This window comes from Taeniopygia guttata, chromosome Z, assembly GCF_048771995.1.
Source record: "Taeniopygia guttata chromosome Z, bTaeGut7.mat, whole genome shotgun sequence".
In the NCBI taxonomy this organism is placed as follows: Eukaryota; Metazoa; Chordata; class Aves; order Passeriformes; family Estrildidae; genus Taeniopygia; species Taeniopygia guttata.
Genome location: NC_133063.1, coordinates 45,166,004 through 45,185,414, shown reverse-complemented (window position 1 = coordinate 45,185,414; position 19,411 = coordinate 45,166,004). Strand labels below are relative to the sequence as shown.

General features: G+C 43.2%; 1 protein-coding gene across 23 annotated transcripts in view; it reads right to left on the bottom strand.

Moving 5' to 3' along the window:
- The window catches only part of CELF4 (CUGBP Elav-like family member 4), a 701,136-nt gene that overhangs the window by 4,281 nt on the left and 677,444 nt on the right, over positions 1-19,411 (bottom strand). The gene's annotated exons all lie outside the window — the stretch shown is intronic.

The window sequence follows — 19,411 nt, the reverse complement described above, 5'->3', positions numbered from 1 at the left end:
GAATTTGATTGAATGACAAAAGAAGAAAAGATTTTTTATATATATATATTTATATATAGTGTGGAAAAAGGGAAAGGTGGGGAAAGAAGATATATATAAAAATAATAATTAAAAAAAGATGTTACAAACACAGCATCAATCAAAAAATTCTAATGGAAATACTTGCCATTAAACTATAGAAAACGAAACAAGAATGAGGGCAAAACAAACCAACTGAATGGAAAGAAAAGAAAGGAAAAGAAGAAAAGAAAGTAAAGAAGAACAAAAAAAAAAAAAAAAGGGTGGAGAAGGCCTAGCCAGAGACACACATAAAACACACACTTAAATGTGGACACACGGTCAACAGCGAACAGGAACAGAGCGTGATGCAGCGGCTGTTGAGGAGAGCATGCACTGAATGGATGAGCGCAGACACAGATCTGTTTGCGGAGTCTGGAAAATAAAAACATTCACTGCCAACCAGAATGCTTTTGTTAGCACCGGCCTTCCCCGCACCACCCCCAGCCTCCTGGGCTTTACTGGAAGGCTGGCCAGAGTCCTCCGGGAGCCTCTCCACTGCCTCGCATCGACTTCGGAGCAGGTACCACTCTGATTTGGTTTACATCCCAAGTTTAAAATCATGGGGGAGTAATAGGCCAAGAACTACTTTGGCTACTGAGAATAAATAAATGAAAAAATAACCCCAAACAAAACAAATAACAACAAAAAAGAAAAATGAAAAGGAAAGCAGCTACTGCTGGTTGCTGCATGTCCATTTAGCAGTTCACAGGATGGCAGGCTCTGAAACAGCAATGCTGGTATGGTGTGGGAAGCAGACTTGTAGGAGGATTTGGATGATACAATGGTCCCTAAATTAGCATAATTAAAAGAAGGTAATTTCCTCATTTGGCATTTAGCTGTGGCCTGAATTGAAAAGATAATGGAAAACAAAATGGGTAAGAGAAAGAGGAGGAGAAAATAGAAGTTCTGGGAAGGGAAGTTCAGGGAAGTTCAGGGAAGGGAAGTTCAGGGAAGGGAAATTCAGGGAAGGGAAGTTCAGGGAAGTTCAGGGAAGGGAAGGGAAGTTCAGGGAAGGGAAATTCAGGGAAGGGAAGGGAAGTTCAGGGAAGGGAAGTTCAGGGAAGGGAAGTTCAGGGAAGTTCAGGGAAGTTCAGGGAAGGGAAGTTCAGGGAAGGGAAGGGAAGTTCAGGGAAGGGAAGGGAAGTTCAGGGAAGGGAAGGGAAGTTCAGGGAAGGGAAGTTCAGGGAAGGGAAGGGAAGGGAAGTTCAGGGAAGTTCAGGGAAGTTCAGGGAAAGGAAGTTCAGGGAAGGGAAGGGAAGTTCAGGGAAGGGAAGTTCAGGGAAGGGAAGTTCAGGGAAGGGAAGTTCAGGGAAGGGAAGTTCAGGGAAGTTCAGGGAAGTTCAGGGAAGTTCAGGGAAGTTCAGGGAAGTTCAGGGAAGGGAAGTTCAGGGAAGGGAAGGGAAGTTCAGGGAAGGGAAGTTCAGGGAAGGGAAGTTCAGGGAAGGGAAGGGAAGTTCAGGGAAGGGAAGGGAAGTTCAGGGAAGGGAAGGGAAGTTCAGGGAAGTTCAGGGAAGGGAAGGGAAGTTCAGGGAAGTTCAGGGAAGTTCAGGGAAGTTCAGGGAAGTTCAGGGAAGGGAAGGGAAGGGAAGGGAAGGGAAGGGAAGGGAAGGGAAGGGAAGGGAAGGGAAGGGAAGGGAAGGGAAGGGAAGGGAAGGGAAGGGAAGGGAAGGGAAGGGAAGGGAAAAGAGGATGGGAGGGAGGGAAAAAGAGGAGAGGAGAGGAGAGGAGAGGAGAGGAGAGGAGAGGAGAGGAGAGGAGAGGAGAGGAGAGGAGAGGAGAGGAGAGGAGAGGAGAGGAGAGGAGAGGAGAGGAGAGGAGAGGAGAGGAGAGGAGAGGAGAGGAGAGGAGAGGAGAGGAGAGGAGAGGAGAGGAGAGGAGAGGAGAGGAGAGGAGAGGAGAGGAGAGGAGAGGAGAGGAGAGGAGAGGAGAGGAGAGGAGAGGAGAGGAGAGGAGAGGAGAGGAGAGGAGAGGAGAGAAGAGAAGAGAAGAGAAGAGAAGAGAAGAGAAGAGAAGAGAAGAGAAGAGAAGAGAAGAGAAGAGAAGAGAAGAGAAGAGAAGAGAAGAGAAGAGAAGAGAAGAGGAAATAAAAAACAAAAGGAGAAAGGAAAAGAAAAAGCAAAGCAAAGGAAAAAAAAACCAAAAAACCAAGAAGGAAAAGGAATAAAACCTGCCAGGGATTGGTTGCTACAAACTATAGAAATGCCCTGTTCCTTTCCTGTGAAGGAAAATGTCCCTTTACTAGCCCATGGAGTTTTGCCTTGGTAAACACCAAAAATCACTACACACAACAATACACTGGCTCAGTCAGCAGCTCTGCACCCTGTTCCTCAGGTATTGCCTTTCTGTCCCCTTGGCAGGGCTCATATCTCTCCCCGCAGCTTATTTCTGAAAAGTCACTGCACATGAATGAAATTTCACCTCATGTTGCGGTGTCACAAGAATATTATTGGGCAGTTCTTATCCTGAAGTCATGCATGCTAGCTAGTGAAAATTCCTTCCATAGCTTTCTGTTTGTTTGTCTTGGGTTTCTTTACTGTTTCTGTGAACTGAAACATGCTTTCTTGGCTACAGCAGTTGTGCTTAGCTGACAAGAGATGATGCTGAACTAAGCCCCTGATCTGAGCTCTGGCTTCAGCTCCACACTTTTCCCACAGCTGGCTGCTGTCTTGGTTGAAGCTGACTCCTTCTTGATGGCCTGGCCCCAAAGTCTTGCCCTTTGATGATCTGGAAGTGTCAACCTGAGCTTCCTAAGGTTTGACAAAGACAACAGATGGGTACCCCCAAGGCAGATGCAAGATCTGTGTCTACAGTTATTTCACAATCCAAGATGGGGAAAATGGTCCTTCTGAAGATGGCCCAGGGAAGAACTGTTGTCATTTTTGTCCCTAGGTACTCAAGAACAAATAGTGTCAGCTGTACAGCTCCTGGAAGAGGGAAGTTCTCTAGCATCCCTCTTACCCCTCTGGGCTTTCTGGCCATGTCATCACACAGGAAGACAAGCAGCTGGGGAAGGAAGGAGAGCTGTCAGCACCATCACAGCAAGGCCTGTGTCCTTCCTTACCTCATCTGTGCCATCAGGAAAAGGAAGGGTTTACAGGATTTGATTCAGTGAATGGAGGACAAAGGAGGCAACAGGAATGGGAGAGATTGGTGGAGATAACAATATCCTGTTCTATTCCTGGGAAGTAGAAACAACAACAAACATCTGCTGTCTGGTGTTGAAATAGCACCAGCTGCAGGATCTGGAGTAAAGCTTAGTGGGTAGTGGGTTTACACATGGATGCTAGATCCAGGCAACTGTCAGGCTGGGGAGAGGTTCTTTGCTATAATTTTACTGAGGAAAATATTTAATGTCCAGAGTGGGAAGGATGAGACTGGTCAATCAAATTACTGCTTTGGAGGTGGTACTACTATCCCTCTGCCTGTCCTCCATAGACACCCTCAGACACTGAAGATGAAACACGCACACACATACACACACACACACACACACACACACAGAGAGAGAGAGAAAAAAAACATAAATATGTACAGATGAAGGATTAGGGCTTGCTGAGGCTAAAAAAACAGGAAAAAAAAAAAAAACACTTGAAAATATTCTTTCACACCAAAGTTACATCTGGTAATCCTGTCTGCCTAACTTGGGTCTGTATTTCAAGCACCAAATGAAGCTGCTCTTCTAAAGCAGGGGTCTACAGCAGCTACCTAGTCAATGGACAGGAGAAGATACTTTGGTAGTCTCTAGGGACATGTCCAAGGTCTTGTTCTACTGAGCAAACCATAGCCAAGTAATAGTAAATGTCCAGCTTCTCTTTGGAAGCACTTACATGCCTAACATCCTGGGACTGTTCTCCTTGAACCGTGGAGAGAGATAAGGGATTGAAGTCCTAATGATGGAATTCAAGATGCAGACATCTTCATCTGAACAGATCACTCTAGGACAGCATTAGTGGAGACACAGAGGGATTTTAGGTCCCAATTCACTCATGCCTAGGAGCTGTTTTGGATAAGACTGTGAGTCATGGGCAAAAGGAACCAGTATTTCTCTCATGGTTATAATGAGGACCTTGACTGACTTGCTGTGAAGGGAATAGTTGCAGTGTAGGTCTATACCATCGGGGGAAATGAATCTCAGTTAAAGGCTTGGTTAGACAAACATAAATCTAGTCATATCCTTGCAACCTGTGCTGTCAGCACAGTAGTCCTATTGCTACAAATACCTCTGTCACAGTAAAGCTTTTAACAGCAGTTTCTGGCTGGACTGTGAGGATAAGCTCTGCAGGTTGTGAGATGGGAGACACTCATTGCCCATGTAGTGTGGTATTGGATTCTGAGGGAACTGGCAGAGGTGCTTATTAAGCAACTCCATCATTTATCAGCAGTCTTGTTAACCAGAGAAGTCTCAGTTGATGTAAGTTAGCCAGTGTGATGCCCATCCAAAAGAAGGGCTGGAAGGAGGACCTAGGGAACTGCGGGTCTGTCAGCCTGACCTCAGTGCTGGGGAAGCTTGTGAAACAGATCACCCTCAGTGCCATCCTGCAGCACATGCAGGACCAGGGGACCAGGCCTAGCCAGCCTGGGTTCACGAAAGACAGGGCCTGCTTAGCGAGCCTGATCTCCTACTGTGACAAGGTGATCCACTTAGTTAATGAGGGAAATGCTGAGCATGTGTCTATGTGGACTTCAGTAAAGCCTTTGACAGCATTTCCCACAGCATTTTCCAGGAGAAACTAACTGCTCATGGCTTGGATGTGTGCACTGTTGCCTGGGTAAAAAAATGGATGATGCTTCGGCCCAAAGGGTGTTGGTGAATGGAATGACATCCAGCTGGGGCTGGTCAGGAGTGGTGCTCCCCAGGGCTCAGCTCAGTAGGAGGCTGAGGGGAGACCCTATCACTCTCTCTCTGAAAGGAGGTTGCAGACTGATGGGAGTCAGTCTCTTCCCCCAGTAACCAGTGACAGGGCAAGAGAAAACAGCCTTGGGTTGCAAGGAGTGGTTTAGATTGGATATTAAGAATAACTTCTTCACTGAAAGGCTTTTTGGGCACTGGAACTGGCTGTCTTGGTAAGTTGTGCCGTCACCATTCCTGGAGGTATTTAGAAGAGGTGATTAGAGCCAGAATTTAGCGGTGGACTTGTCAGTGCTGGGTTAATGACTGAATTCAATACTTGTACACGTGTTTTTACAACCTAATCTGTACTGTGATTCCATGATAACCGTACAGCAGGTAGGTGACCTGAGAGGGATGTGCAAGAGGCACAAGCCTAACACTCCCTGACTATGTGGTGAGTGCCACAGGAGCTGTCATTGTATATCTGCTAAGCTGCAAATGCAGTCAGCTGCAGGTACAAGTTTGCTCTGTGCCCTTCACAGGACCACACAATTGTGCCAACATTGCCACCATTGTGGTGGGCTGCCAGGTTGTGTTCTTCTTTCACTGCAGAAATCTACTGCCTCCAGTTCCACATAATTCAATTTCTACCATGTCTCTACCCTTAGTCCTTATTAGTCAAGTCTCCACTGATCATCTCTAGACCTTTCTCCTTGTCTTGAAGGCAAGAAGCCTCTCCCTGATGAAATTCAAAGGCCATCTCTTCTTTCAGCAGGAAAGTGGCAGCCTCCTGTTCTCACACTTAAGTCTCTGGTGATGGAATATGCCAGCTTCTTCACCTTTATACAACATATATTAATCTCCATTTACACACATGTGTGCTTTTGCACCCAAAACTGCATTCAGAATCCTGTCCTTCTGTCTGTTGGAGCCTCTTGTCATGCACACCTACTGGACTAACTGGAGCTGATTTTGCTACTGGTGATAGACCTTCACAGCTATTGCCTCTGAAGCTGATCAATCTTTCTAAAACTTGTGTTTTTGTCCTCTGCCTTTTGTGCTGTTTCTATAGAAATTTCCCTCTCTTTTTTTGCCTCCAGTGCTGCAGGATGGTTCTGCTTTCCTTATGCCTCAGTCCTCCTCCTCACTGTACCCCGATACCAGCCCACAGAGATTTCCCCTCTCCTCCAGCTCCTGCACGGACTGTCTGGCAGAGGTGGAAAATGGAAGCAGGGCTCTTCAAAACAGACCCTATCCCTATGACAACCACTGCTAAGGCTGTGTGGTGAGCCCAAGATTAGGAGCCCAAATGTGTTAGAGTGGGAAAGGCAGTGTGGTGAAGGGGACTTTGCATCCATGCTGGGATTAAAAGGAGCCTGATGATTTATACAAGACATCAACTCATTTACCTGGATTCCTGGTGGCGGGGGGTGGGGGGGAGGGAAGGGAGGGAAAGAGTGTTTTTGTCAGATGCTTCAGTTCTAACATCTGAAGGTTAAAAAGCAGATAGATTGTATATATGAATCTTTATATACATGAAAATGCATACCAACATATCCACATGTATATGTACAGAGGTATTACATGTACATATGTATCAACAGAGACAATTGCACACACACAGAGACAGAGAAGATAAGCCAATGTGATCTAACAGGGAGATGGGAGTCCAGCATTTCAAATGCTAATGTTTAATTTTTTTTTCTGGATATTTTTGTTGTTGTTTGGGTTTTTTTTTTGTTTTGTTGTTTTGTTTTGTTTTTTGTTTTGTTTTTGTTTTGTTGTTTTGTTTTCATATTCTTGATGACCCTGCCTCATTTTTCCTATTTATAAATTTAAGGTGATGTTAAAAATTGCAATGCCCTTTTTTCACATAACTATATGACTTACTTGCTGTGCAGTGTTGTTACTAGGATTGCTCTCATTTAACTTTGTTACATTAAGAGCTAGTTGAAAAATGACAATTATTTTCTGGAGGAAAATTGTCATTATTTTGGCTTTCTTTCCTGTGAGTATTTTAGTTAATAAACAAAACAAGTCTGGGGTGGGGGAGGTGGCCAGAGAAATAGATTAATTTTTGCCTTTTTTTTAATCAATCTGAAAATCTGTCCATTTTTAAGAAGAATTTAGTGTTTTGAAAGCCAACATTTTTAATCAAGTTTTTGTGCTGCTTGCATTTATTTTTTAATCTACTGGAATGAAAATTTGCTGTGGAAACATCCAGTTTGGTCAAAATGTCACTTTTTGGTCATCCCCTCCTCCCCCAGCTTGTTTGATGAAAAATTGTCAAGCAGCAATAGCTGTGTCACCTCTGATTTATCTATTTTTCTAGAGCCATTAGTCTCAAGCAGCAGATGAAAAAGCACCGCAACGGAGCAGCTGCTCCTGCAGAAGCCAGCCTGGGCAGTCAGAAAATGTCATTGGCTCCCTGAGCAGCGCTGCCTTTTCTCACTCTGCCCCTGAGCAGTGGCAGAAGAGGTGGCCATGGAGTGGTGGGGCTTGCAGGGGTGGGGGAGGCGCCCTGAAAAAGATGTGGAGGTGTGTGGTGGGAGGAAGGGCTGGGTTGGGCTGGGCTGGGTAGGGCAGAGTGGGGATTCAGGGTGGATTGGTTGCAGGAGGGAGCTGTGCCCACCACCAGGGCTGCAGCTGGGAGCAGCTATGGGCTTGGTAGGGTCTGAGTGGTCACAGCCCTTTCCACCCTCCTCAGCAGCATGCAGAATTTACTTGCTCATCATAGCCATGGCTCTTTACCTCTCACAGCTCTGTTTTGCTAATCAAGAGCTTTGCAGGCAAAGATCAGCGCAATGAACTCAGGAGGTCATTTTGAGAAGCAGTGATGGTAAAGGTCAAATGAGTGTTAAATGGCTACTTTTGCAGCAAAGGATGTGGCCTCTTTCCCTCCCAATGGCCAAATCAGTGGGTCCTGCACCCTGAGGAGCATTTATCTTGCTTCATACAGAATGCTCACCCCTGCTTTTGCTGCAGATGAATATTAGGTGGGAGAGGAAATTAAGCTTGCCTTTCTGCATACAATGAAAAGTTCTTTATTACAAGAGGGCCTCAAGGAGTTTTCTATCTCCTGAGCATTGTACCAACAGTTTAATTTAAAAAATGTGCATGGCTGAGAACCAAGTCTAATTGGGAAGCTCTAAGAAAGCCTCTGTGCCCAGTCTTTACTGTTTCTGCTTTTTCCTTTATAGATTGACTAGACCTTATCAAAATGCTGATCAAACCACTGCCACACTCTTCTGTTTTTGTTGCTGACAGTAAGATGGGGATCTTGTTACCCTCTTCCTTTCCTCAGCAGACCCCTAGGATGACCTCATGAAGTCCAGCTCATAGATCTCAGCAGGTACAATTAAGCTGCCTGTGCCCTCCCAGGAAGTTGTCTGATATGCCCCACCAGTGGCTCCAGTATCTGCCATAAGCAACAAGAACCCAGAGCTGCCTGCTAGGCTGGAGGGGTAAGAATTTGGTCTGTAGTGATTCACCAGGTACAGGAAGGATATGTTGGAGTGGTGTCTGTGTGGGGTTGGAAAAGGAGGAAACCTCAGCTCATCTCCCAGCCTGACATCTCTTTCAGGAACATGTTCTCCAGTGTCCCTCTCAAAGCTGGTCCTGTGTCAGTGGCAGGGCTGCTGGGTCTGCTGGCCTGTGATGCATCCTGGGTGTTCTCCAGAGGTGAGTTTTCACTCTCCTTCTGTCAAGGCTGTCCAGCTCCATGCCCAGTCTCTATACCCCTTTAAATCAAAATGCAGCCAGAAACACATACTCCCAGCTTGCAGCACTCAATTACACCTTCTGATATTTATTTTTTTGCCTGCAGCTTCAAATTACCTTCAAGGTGCACAGTACAATTAGCTAAACGTATTTCCTGCCTCATTTTAATTGCACTAAAGCTCTGTTGTACCTCCAGTGAGGAGTAGTAAGGTGGAAACCGGTGCCCCAAATATTTCAAGTTGATTTAAGTCCAGATCGACTCAATAAGCTTACATAGTTCTATTTACTATTAAATATTCATAATTTTTTATTAAAAACCCCACAAACATTCTTGAAGCCAAATTCTGTATGAAGCTTCTAAAACTACATACTTTAGCTAAGGAGATGGTAACTCTTTCTGAGTTTAAGAAAGATAAGACAAGAATTCCACCATATAGTTTGAGTGGTTTCCATATGAAGAATTCACATCTCTTGGTAAATTTTAGTATCTTGGAATCTGATTCTGAAAACACTTATGCATGTGACTTATGTCTGTGACTCATTTCACTGCTGTAGCTGAGGTATTTATATGATTCTAATTTAGAACTGGATCACATTTTTGTTTAAAGCCTTTCTGGATGGAAAATGCAGGTGATCAGTCAAACATTATTGCTGCTTAAAAATAGTAAAGCTTTTTGTCTGAGAATTTAAAAAGAAATCCGGAACAAACCAAATTTTTTTCTGAAAGCACTGAAAACCAGTGTGCTGATTCCCATGATGTCTGGTTCATAAGATTACTTCAATGTACTTTGAAAAGAGTATTGAAAATAAATCCCAAATTCTATTTGCATCCAGTTGAGTCCGATCAGTCTCAGTTCTTTGGGCTTCTGGTTCATCGTCACCTCAGCTAGCCTGTGCTTATGAAGCAAGTCCCCTTGTGCCTGCAGCTGTGCTGGCTTGGGAGTGCTATCATTGCCTGATCCACAGAGCTGAACCAAGCAAATTCAACAAGTTTCTCACCAGTTTCATACAAATAACGGGATCATGGTAACCTAAGTCTTTATGCTCCTCCCTGTGCCAAGAAACTCAGGATTAACCTGTGTGAGGAATGGTAGTGGGCAAGAGGTGGGATTCAGTGCATGTCTCACCCACTTCCATGGTTGTGAAGGAGGCCTGATTGTCATGGTGGAATCCAGGGCAAATATCAGAAAGATGCTGCCCATCTCTGCAACTCTCCTTCCCTCTTCTTTGCTCACCAGGGTGAGAAAAACCTCTGACCATCTCCAGAGCAGCTCATGTCAGCCACTGATTCTTACACAATTTTGAGGGAAATTGAAAGTGTTCAGCCTCTTTCCAAAGGGCACACTGATAAGATGAATTTCAGAAAAAACCCAAGCCCAGCAGCCCCTCGCTGCTGGTGTGCATGTCTGTGCACTTGCTTCCTCTGATGCAGAACTCCAGGAAGGCAGGTATTAGCTCCTCCTTCCCCTTGGGAATATAGAAGACAGATTAAAGAGTAGGGGGAGAAAAGTTATTTCACAGTTATTCTGCCCTGAACAAGAAAAGGTTCCTGACATCACCAAACTAATCAACGCTGAAAGCTCATGAGGTCAAGCTTTCCCTTCTCCTCCAGTATTCTTTTGATTTTTTCTAACTGGCTAGGACTCGATAGCTGAGGCAGGTCTATAAATACAAAATCCTTTTTTGCCTTCCCCTGGAGCACACCAAGGACTATTTGAATACCCGCAGGGACAAGTTAAAACTCAAAAAAAAAAAAAAAAAAAAAAAAAAAAAAAGCAACTCACAAGAAACAGGTTGTCCAGCCAGTCTTCAAGTCTTCAAATGCTGACCATTCTGTAAGTCAGTCCCAAGAAGCTTGCCTCTGCTCAGCAGAAATTGGGAAAGGCAGCCCTCCCTAAGAGCACTCCCTCTGGATTCAGTGTTTTGTGTGGAGACTTATGGCCAGGAATGTTAATGCCAGATAACTGAGCTGGCTGAATGGGAACAGAGTGAGAGCTGGGCCTGAAGGAGGCAGCCCCATACCATCAGGGTTGAGCTCTAGATATGTGGACTGCCTCCAGCATCTTGATACTGTGTCTGCTCCCCTGTGCTGCCTTGGATAGTGCACAGCTGTAGGAGTTGCCCTGACTTGACCACCAAGAAGAACCCAGCCTTTGTATAGTCTGAATAGAGGGAAACATGTGCCAGTGGAAACACTGGCCCCTACCCTATAGAGTGTAAAATGCTCCTGAAGTCAAAGTGAGATGTGTTTGTACACCATCTTGGTATGAAGGGGGAGTGGCAGAGGAGCTGGGAAGATTTATGGCTTCTGCTGCATTGGAAATACTAAAAGTTCCTGTCCCAAAGCACTGCCCATGTTCTCTCCAATGCAGCACAGGGAACTTTACTCAGCATTCTTCTTATGGCAAAGGAAAGGCTGCTCCCTCAGTCTTTCATGTCCTTGTGCTCTCTGCTGGGATCTGCGCTCCTTCGGAGCTCTGTCTGGTAGAAAAGGAGGAAAGAAAAATGCCACATTCCCTACCAAGGGCTGACAAACAGGAATCATAGCTGCAGCATAAGCTTTTCTGATGGATTCTGCCTCAGCAAAATGAAATTAAGATTTCAGCAAACAAGCTCCAATTCTGTGGTACCAGTAGAACAAATGACATCTGATAATTGCTAACTCCTTTTGCTTATTCTTTGCTCTGTTCACCCCATCAGTCTCTCCAGATTATATTTTCAGCTGAGTTTAATGAACACCATTTATTAAACTAACACCAGGGTTCTGCTTTGGCCTCAGACAGATGTGCCTACTAATATGAATCATTTTGTTCAATTGGATTACTCTGATGGAGAGCGGATCCCTGCTACTCTGAGGAGCACAAACAAATGGGGAACAGCTCGCCTCCAGTTGTGACCAGTCGCTTGCCTTCATTAGGAGGGAGCTCCAGGCTCCGCAGGCAGCTTGGCAGGATGGTGTCCCTACTGCTCCCATCAGCCAGCACTTCTGCTCCTTTCCACTTCCCTCTCACGTTCAGGGAGAGCCCAGGTCTCAGTGTGACCCTGAACCTGCCTGGTCAGGGGGACATGAGCATCACTGTCACCTTCCCTGAGTTCACCAGCTGCATGGACAACAGGATTCACCTCCTCCTTTGTCACAATGAATGTTCCTTATCTGAACATAGACCAGACTTCCCTGACTGTGTATCCTTCCCTTCCCTCCCCAGTATGGCATGTCTGACCTCCTTTACACTGACACCTGGGAAAATGTAGACTGCTTATTTGCTATTGTTCCTTCTTTATTCTGATCTTCTCCGAATACTTGGGCAAAGGGACATGGATGATATGCTTTTAAAGACTTGCATTAATCAGAAAAAAAAAAAAAAAATCCATCTGAAATCTCCCAGACAGAGATTCCCTCAGTCTATTGTTTGGGATTTTAGTGTTGAAAATTTTGGGTCAATCTCTGTAATACATTGTGTGCAGGCACCAGACATCCATCTATCTGTCTATCTCAATACAAATCTTGCCTTCTGTGAACCATAAAACTCCTAGCAGAGTGACATTACCACTTCTCACATCGACAGAACACACTGAACACCCACAACTTGGGGAAAAATATTACAGAGGAAATTTGAAAGATTAGAAGTAAAAAAGCAGAAGATTTCTGCTCCCTGAGTGTAAGTGGCCAAATCCCACAGCAAGCCTTTAGCTGGCACAAATCATCATCACTCCTTTAAAGCCTACTTTCTTTCCCCAGATGAAGGACAGGCCCAGCACTTCTTCAGATACCTGTGAACCTCAGGACAACTCATTTATTCTAGAGCATTTCTGAAGAAAGAAATTATTTGCATTTTAATCCTAAGAAGTATCCTGGGGTTACTTCCAGGAATCCCTGGTAAGCACCAGAAGTCAGGCTGTCAAGAAGTGGGTCTGTGCTGAAAGAGTAAAGACCCCAGAGGTAACCATGGTACCAGTCTGTGTGCCTTTCCTAATTACTAACAGCACGTTAACATGCTCCTCAGCAAAGACATCAAAGAACATTAATTCCTCCATTCAGGTTTAAGTGTAGGAATGCTTCTCCAGGTATGAGCTATTCCTTTACTCCTGATGAGGATCTGTACATCTTTCTCTAAATTTGCATTACACTGGTCTTCACAGGTAATGGGAACAAGGCCAGTAGGAATTCCTTTTGGGATTATGTGTAACAAGGTCTGTGTGGTCTGTACTGAACAATGCTCTTGTAACCTGAGCAGAAGACAGAACCCCTCCCCCGCCACCCCCCAAAATAAATCCCCTTCTGAAAGCACCAAATCTCTTAAAACTGACATGTAGGAGCCCAGTTTCCTGCAGCTGGCATTGGGCTGCCTGTCTGGTTTCCTTTCCCAGTGTCCAATCTGCCATGATGGAGAAATATGTACCATGCAAGGAGAATGCACAGAGGAAAATAAAGAGCATCGAAAGCATTCACTTGTCATACATCAAAACAAATGGGATGCAACCTCTGCTCATGAATGGAGATGTTTCAAAAGAATAGAGAAAAGTAGAGAAAAATAGAGAATCTTCTCCAGCAAAGACAAATTTTTAGCTGACTGCACAGCTCATGGCCCAATTTTTTCCAAATCCCTAGAAATCAAGGTAGTGAAAACATATTTTCCTTTGGAACAATCTGCTTTTAAGGGTCTGCCATGACAACTGTGGTCTACAGCACATCCAAATCAACCAAAGGATATCTTTGGCATCAAGGACTGGGTGTCACATAGCCAGAAATTTCAAAGGTAGGCATCTTGTCACTGTGAGGATTTTAGAATGTTCCTGCTCTGCATAGAATAGATGCTTCAGGCAGCCCAGCTGCTGGATGTTTTTTACACAGGAAAAAGGGATATCTGAAGAGCTGGGGAGGGAGAATGTATCTTCCAATAAATAGGAGAAATTTGCTTTCTAAAGAGGATTACTAGAGTGTGGAGATGCAGCTTTCCATGGATACAAGAGATTTTCTTCTGTTTGCAAGTCATTATCCTAAAAAGGCATTTTTAAAATGAGCCATGGTGATATTTGGAGGTGGGCATGATAATTCCCTAGTGTCTCTGCTCTAAGAAGACCAGAGCAGCCAGAATGGTGACATTGCATCTCCCTCTAGAATTGCAAATAATTGAAACATCTCTGCTAGGAGAACATTTAGAGTTAAATAAGTAATAGTGGGCCTGAATCCTTGGCTGCCATAAATCAGTGTCACATCACTGGCTTCAGAGGAGCTGGTGATTGACGCTGCCCAAGAACTTAGCTCGATCATGGCTGTGGTTAGTACTTTTCCAGACAGAGCACTGAGTTTTCATTTACTCTGCTTCTTGCTTGGGAAATGACTTGACTGCTGTTCTCCTTTCCCCTCCAGCTCAGCCTTCTACCCAATATTTCAAAAAGGTTGGATGAAGCTCAGCTAAGTGGAAAAACAAACCGTTTGAAATAAAAATTCTCTTTTTCTTCCCTAACTGCAGTCACATGGCCAGATGAAAGACACCTGAGAAACAAGGTCTGTACCAGAAACCTTCATTTCTCTGTTACAGCTGAATCAAACACTTCAGAGACAAGAATTTTGATATTCACTTGCATCTGGCCAAAGTTACCGTACCTATGAATTATTCAAATATGCAATTATTGCATTTGATATATCACTGGGTATAATTGTGGGAACGAGAAATAGTGTTCTAGTGCAGCTGATTGCATATGCCTTCCAAACCATAAGGACATCAATTTAAGGTGCTCACATTGATGGAGTGCTCTGCAACCCCTTATTAAGATTCTTGCCAGCTCCTGTAGCAGTTTTCCCCTGCAGAGTAAATTTCATGGAGTTTTTTAACCTCCCTTTTCTTTATCTCTACAGTGGAAGTGCCAAACACTACCCCACAGAGCTTCAATTCATGGTTCTGTAGTAGCTCTCAAAGGTCAGTGACAAAAAGATCAGATCATTTTCAGCTTACTGATCAATGCTGCACAAGTGACCTGAATCCTGTGTACATGTTGGGGCTAACTCATAACTCTGATTTCACTGTGAATTTCCAGTTTCCCTGGAAGAAGGTTTTTACCTTCTTCTTAGACGTAGAGGGCTGTGCCCTGTCTACTGTTCATATTGTCTTTACCTGATTAAAAAATGTTAACAGGGCTGATGTTTGTATTAACTGAACGCACCAAAGACAGCTCTATCTGCCTTCAAATATGGGGCCATCTGAGAAGAACATCTCTGATGTTCTAGACCTTTCTTTGCTCTCTTCCTGAGCAGCATTTGTAAATTGAAAACATGCCTCTTTCTTGTTTGCTTACTAGTGTGTACTGGTCCTTCTAGTGTCCCAGTGTCAATGGATTTTGCAGACTTGTAACTTATCAGAAGGTCCTGTAGAAAAATGACTGTGCTTGTTTTCTAGGACTCATCGTGTATATTCACAATCCTCTTTCACTGTGGGTTTTTGCCTTCTCTCATTCATTTTGTACATATTTTATTTAGCGGAGGATTCATTCTGTCAGTGTTTGCTGCTGCTGCTTGAACAAAAAATTTGGCTATGTATGTATCTTGTGTTTTTCCATCTCTTTGGCTCTCATTTCAAATCACTGCTGTTTCAAATGCCTACTCTTTGCTTTTCTTATATTTTCCGTCTTTTCTTCAAGTTGCAGTCTCTCATACACTGGCCCAGCAGATCCATGTGCTGAATGAACCCGATAGAAATGTTCCTTCAAAGGCTGCTGTTTTCAGCTTACTGCAGCTGCCCATTAACTGGCGCAATTGAAGCTTACACTGGGCCCAGAAAGGCTCTAAAATCTGTCTTACTCTGGTTATCTGTGTGACATTGTCCAAATGATCTCCCACACTAATCTTGGTCAAGTGGCTGAATATGAAATTACCACCCTCCAGACAACCCTGGAGCTTTGGGAGTTTTGCTGTTGGAAGCCTTTGTAGAGGGCATCACCATTCAAGCTCCTGATCTTTTCATAGTATTGTATAAATGAGGAAAAACTCAAAAGGCTCTTTGCTGGCTGAGTCTTTGGCAAAAGTTCTCACAATTCTCCAGAAGTTTACTTCAGAACACCAAGGCCAAGAGTATAACAGTGAGATGAGAAGTGGGAAGCTGCTTTAATATCTATTATTTAATTCTGAACTACTTACATTATCCAACATTAAAAAAAAAAAAAAAAAAGGAGGTGGGGGGGACTTGGGTTTTAATTCCTGTTCCAAACTGAGGGAAAGTGTTGTGGTATTGCCTTGTGCTGCTGCATCACTCCCATGACAAATAGTGCAGATCCGTTAGTGACCTACATGGACACATTTAGATGCAAACATAGCAATACTCCTGAAAAGCTGCCCTGCTTTGAGGAAGAACAAGTTCCAAATATTGCTGAATGGAATTCAGTCTCAGAGCAGTAATTACTAATTGTAATTTTGGAGTAAATGCAGTAATTAATTATTGTAGTTTTCCATCAGTGCATTGTATTGTGTGCCAATCTTAGAATATAATAATTAACAAATGGGATTTTGCATGCTTTGGTATTGAAACTGTGGTTTGTAGAACAGACATGAGAATTTTGCCATAATAAGTTATCAGTAATTTAAATGGGCAGATGGGTTAAAAATTATCAGATGGAAAAATAAAGGATTTCTTTGTCAGTCTTGCAAACACCTTCAGAAGTCCTGTTTTAGCCTCCCCCACTAAAATTCACTTCCATTCTCTCAGTACAAGCACAACAGCAGAAAGTTTAGGTTGCAAACACAGTGAGTGATGCTTAATTTAATCACAGGTGTCAGTGGAAATGAAAACCAAAAGTAATCCAAAGAACAGAAAAAAATATTGGCTGAGGTGATGTTTTTCCAGTACCTGAACAGACCTTCCAAAATTAAGCTGTGCTGATTTTTTTTCTCTCTTTATTCACTCATATTAAAGCTTGAGCTGGAGTACTGTTTTCATGCAATTATACTAGTGCAAATTTCCATAATGTAAGCAAGTCCTAAACAATCTAAGTGATGACTAAAGGAGGGAAACAACAATAATCTGTGCAGGTGGAAGAGGAGCTGGTTAGCATGATTGTAGGAGACATAACTACAAGAAATGGGGTTTTATCTTGAAAAAACATATTTGGAATGAATCTTAAGATGAATAGCCTAATAGAAAACATGAGATCAATGCGGCTACAGAATAGCCTCTCACTAGATGTAATAGAAAGCTATCTGGGAGGCATAAGCAGCAAAAATTTCAGTAAAAAATACATTTTCACTAGACTTTGCATTGAAGCCATCTGAAATTACAAGAGAAGACAGAGTTTTTCCAGTCACATATTTTTGTTTATGGCAATTTAGAATTTTGCTTTTTTGTTTTACTTTTGGCTTATAGTATTATTTTACTTTAAAATAGAGTTTGGGTTCCTTTTATTTTTTTTCTTTATTCGGGAACAAAAAGAGAAAAATGCAAAATTTTCCAGTTTGGTAAAATATACACTCCAATTAAAAAACCAACCAACCAACCAACCAAAAAGACATTTTTAGAGTAAAAATACCACCTGCTCCAGACAGCTGCAAAAACATGTATTTCACACATTTTACAATAAACCAGACATCAGTCCATGTTCAAAAAGCAGTGAAGGAGGACCTGAGAATCTTTTTTTATTTTTGTATCTGAGCTTTGGCCTATGCTATTTCCCCTGGTGTTTTGTAGAAGCAGGTTGTCTGGGCAGTGCACCATTTAATGTTTTGTCGCTACTCTGGAGCACAGCTAAAATAGTCTTGCTGTTGATCTTATTTCTTTTTTTTTTTTCACTTTTCTGTTTTACTTTTGCTTCACTCCATTTAGCTTGCTCACACTCACTTTGTCTCACTCAGTTTCATGCCAGGGCTCTGGGTTAGATTCACCCAAATGTCTCTGCATCTTTAGCTTTAAATAAAACTTCAGCATCAGTGTCTGTCTGAGGTGGAAAACATCACTTTGCCAGTGACCAGCCACTGCAATGAAGTCACAGAAGGGAAATGGACAGGATTTTCAGGGCTGTTGTGTCCTATGTCTTTTATTGATCTATCAGCTGGATGCTCCTGGGCTGCTCTGTGCTCTGCCCTGAGCTCTGGAAGGGCTGTGAGCTGTGCAGTTTTCTAGGCAGTGCTGTCCTACCATGCCTGCCTGTCCTGGCAGTGGGCTCAGGGCTCACACACAGCTCCAGGCACTGCGGGCTGCAGCTGCAACTTCTCTTAGCACAGGGCATGGAAGGGCTTCTAGCAATGGCCACCTAAGGGAGATGTGGGTTTCAGGTTTTTTTCTTTCTTAATTATTTTGTGCATTTACTGTCTGAAAGGTACATGGATTATCTCCGAGTCCTTGCTTCCTAGTCCTGAGTGGAGATTGGCAATAGAATATACTGATTTCGGCAGAGTTGCCTCAAATGATATTCCTCTCTTTTGCTTTCTCCCAGAGAACAGGGCCAGCCATTTTGCCATCTAAATTCTTCAGGTCTTTGCTTGCTGTAGCTTTGGGCTTATCTGTTGCATCACAGAAACCCTTTCAATGTTAAACAGCAAGTTTAGAGCACTTGCAAAAAAACCAAAGGACTTCAAATCACTGTGGCCTAGACTTCTTGTGTCCCAAAAGGGAGACTTATACCTTTTTTTTTTTTTTTTTTTTTTTTTTGTGCATTCAGAATTTAAATTTAGTGAGGTTCTTTCTTTCTCAGTTAGGAAAAAACACTCTAGTGTATTATATCAAACAGGGTGTTGATTTTTTTTTTTTTTTGGTTGTTTTTGTAGTCATTTCAACTTCCTATTTTTTGAAAGCAATTCAATAGAAAAAAAGCCCTTCCTTGGAAAAATCCCAATTAAAAAGTTTCTTGAGCATCCTCTTGAAGCATGTGAGTAATTACTCTGGTGTCAATATGGTTATACACATGCTTCAAATTGGAATTAAAGACCCTGAAGAACTGCATCCAAAGTAAAGATAGATAAAAAGCACAGCAGAGTTATTATCTTTCTGTCAGTTAAAGGAAGTTGCAAATCAAGCCAGCAGTGGAGGTACAATAATACTGTGCTTAGCCAAGAACAGCTGATTTATCTCTGAGTCAGGCTTATTCCTGAGGGCTTAGCTCTCTGCTGATCACTATTGCTCAGCCCCGGTGGAAAAACTGACCTGTGGCCTTCCTGACTGAGAATCCTGCCTGCTCCTAGAGCACTGGTGTCAATGTTCCCAAGCACTGGGAGGCAGATGAGCTGGAGAAAGACCTGGGTTTAAACCCATGTGACCCTCTGTGTATCCTGGCTGTCACCAAGTGTCCTCTCCAGTCTATTGCAGCATGGCTCTCCCTGTGATAACCCAAATCCTCCCCTGCGGAATGTTCCTGCAGTGTTCTCCTGGGACCACATGCACTCGGGCAATTCCTTCTGTCAGGTGGAAAAACATATGTATAAAACTTTTTTTCCTGGAGAATTCCTTTCTGCTAAAAGTTGGGTACAGCTCCTGCAACAGGCTCAATAAGGTGTAAGGTGTAAGTATGCAAGAGAACAAGGACCTCTGAGATACATTTTGATAGGGTCTCTAAGCAAGTCTCTAAACAAGGAGAAAAGGGTGGAAGTGATCTGATTGTAAAAACAGAATGATTTTTCTGCACAGCAGAGTACTAAAGCTGAAGTAAAATCCAGGAAGGCTGAAGGACTTCCTATCTAGAGGCAAGTCTTCAAGACTGTTCTGCTTAGTAGAAGCAAAGGAAAGGAAAAAAATTATTTAAGAAGGACAAATATGGAATTCTATTACCATTTTACTTACTGATTCCTTTTTATTTAATTATTATTTTTTGGGGGGGAAA